The sequence below is a fragment of the Penaeus chinensis genome, chromosome 20 (genome assembly GCF_019202785.1).
Source record: "Penaeus chinensis breed Huanghai No. 1 chromosome 20, ASM1920278v2, whole genome shotgun sequence".
NCBI lineage: Eukaryota > Metazoa > Arthropoda > Malacostraca > Decapoda > Penaeidae > Penaeus > Penaeus chinensis.
This window is the reverse complement of record NC_061838.1, coordinates 5,057,656-5,060,155: the sequence shown is the minus strand read 5'-3', so window position 1 is coordinate 5,060,155 and position 2,500 is coordinate 5,057,656. Positions and strand designations below refer to the sequence as shown.

The window sequence follows — 2,500 nt, the reverse complement described above, 5'->3', positions numbered from 1 at the left end:
ACACATGAAAAGATAATAACCCAAAAAATCTTGATTAGCTAAAAAAAATGGACAAAAACAAACCAATCATTCAGAAATTAATCAGAAATTCACCGAACCAAAAACACAGCAAAAAAGGGGAGACAGAGAGAACCAAAAACACAACAAAAAATAGAAGATAGAGAGAACCAAAAACACAGCTAAAAATAGGAGATAGAGGGAAGAGGGGAAAACAAGAAGAGGAGGAAACATGGTAGATCGAGTAAATATTAAGAGAAACAGAAGGAGATAGAAGGAGAAGCAAAAGCAGCAGTAGCAGGTAAGGGAAAGACCAGGAGAAGCAGAAGAAGAAGAAGAGTGTAATTACGCCAACAGGAAAAGATAAAGAAACAGGAAGAGCAAGAGGGAAAAAACAACAGAAGCAGGCAAGGAAAATGGAAAAGACAGAGAAGCAAGGAACTACAGCAGCAGCAGCAGGTGAGGCAAAGCAAAAGAAGGAAGAAAACGAAGCGACAGCAGCAGCAGAATCAGTTGGCAAAGCAAGGACCTGGATAAACAAGAGGGGGAAGAGAAAAAAAGAAACAACAACAACAGATAAAGTAGAAACCACAGAGAAAAATGAAAGAAGAAGGGAAGGAAGACACGACAACGAAGGAAAGAAGGAAGAAAGGGAAGGAAGACACGACAACGCCAACAGCAGTGTCAGCAGGAGGGAAAAGCAGAAATCAGTAGGAAGGTGTAGGTATCCGCACAAGAAGCGACTCACCAGTCAGGAAGATCTCGATCTCCGCCAGCATTCAGTCGGTCGGCCGTTCTCGTCTCCCCGTTCCTTCGTCCGCACTTTCGTCTAGTCGTTCTCTCTGCCGTCTGTCCGTTCGTTCGCCTAGTCACTCTTTCATTCGTCCGTTCGTCCGTTCTTTCTATCCTTTCGCCCGTCCGCTCTCTGTCTGCTTCTCCCGATGGCTCTCCCTTCCTCTTTTTATACCCGTCCGCCAGTCCTCCCGTCCGCCAGTCTTTCCGTCCGCCAGTCCTCCCGTCCGCCAGTCCTCCCGTCCGCCAGTCTTCCCGTCCGCCAGTCCTCCCGTCCGCCAGTCTTCCCGTCCGCCAGTCCTCCCGTCCGCCAGTCTTCCCGTCCGCCAGTCCTCCCGTCCGCCAGTCTTCCCGTCCGCCAGTCCTCCCGTCCGCCAGTCCTCCCGTCCGCCAGTCTTCCCGTCCGCCAGTCTTTCCGTCCGCCAGTCTTCCCGTCCGCCAGTCCTCCCGTCCGCCAGTCTTCCCGTCCGCCAGTCCTCCCGTCCGCCAGTCTTCCCGTCCGCCAGTCCTCCCGTCCGCCAGTCCTCCCGTCCGCCAGTCTTCCCGTCCGCCAGTCCTCCCGTCCGCCAGTCTTCCCGTCCGCCAGTCCTCCCGTCCGCCAGTCTTCCCGTCCGCCAGTCCTCCCGTCCGCCAGTCTTCCCGTCCGCCAGTCCTCCCGTCCGCCAGTCCTCCCGTCCGCCAGTCTTCCCGTCCGCCAGTCTTTCCGTCCGCCAGTCTTCCCGTCCGCCAGTCCTCCCGTCCGCCAGTCTTCCCGTCCGCCAGTCCTCCCGTCCGCCAGTCTTCCCGTCCGCCAGTCCTCCCGTCCGCCAGTCCTCCCGTCCGCCAGTCCTCCCGTCCGCCAGTCCTCCCGTCCGCCAGTCCTCCCGTCCGCCAGTCCTCCCGTCCGCCAGTCCTCCCGTCCGCCAGTCCTCCCGTCCGCCAGTCCTCCCGTCCGCCAGTCCTCCCGTCCGCCAGTCTTCCCGTCCGCCAGTCCTCCCGTCCGCCAGTCTTCCCGTCCGCCAGTCCTCCCGTCCGCCAGTCCTCCCGTCCGCCAGTCCTCCCGTCCGCCAGTCCTCCCGTCCGCCAGTCCTCCCGTCCGCCAGTCCTCCCGTCCGCCAGTCCTCCCGTCCGCCAGTCCTCCCGTCCGCCAGTCTTCCCGTCCGCCAGTCCTCCCGTCCGCCAGTCCTCCCGTCCGCCAGTCTTCCCGTCCGCCAGTCCTCCCGTCCGCCAGTCTCCCCGTCCGCCAGTCCTCCCGTCCGCCAGTCCTCCCGTCCGCCAGTCCTCCCGTCCGCCAGTCCTCCCGTCCGCCAGTCTTCCCGTCCGCCAGTCCTCCCGTCCGCCAGTCCTCCCGTCCGCCAGTCCTCCCGTCCTCCCATCCTTTCTAACATCCTCCCATCCTCCTAACTGCCCGTCCTCAGTAACTCTTCCGTCCTTTCCCACGTCCACCCATCCTTCCACTCATCTCCCCGTCCTCTCTCACATCCATCCATCCATCCAACCAAATCCTTATCCATCCTCCCATCCTCCCATTCGCCCGCCCATCCTCCCGCCCATCCGCTCACCCTTTCATCCGCCCATCCTTTCGTCCGTTCCCGCTCGCTCGCCGCCGGGAGGACGTGAAGACAGCCCCTGGACGCTCAAGTGTCTTGGCGAGCGACTTTTTGCGTGTCTTCCGAGCTGTGCCCTGGCTGCCGTTTTTATTTCATGGCGTTAACGAAGGCCCCGACGCTCG

The 2,500-nt window shown here is 59.7% G+C and overlaps 1 pseudogene; it reads left to right on the top strand.

Annotated features, from left to right (window-relative positions):
* Positions 1-2,500, top strand: part of LOC125035871 — a 35,778-nt pseudogene that overhangs the window by 24,420 nt on the left and 8,858 nt on the right.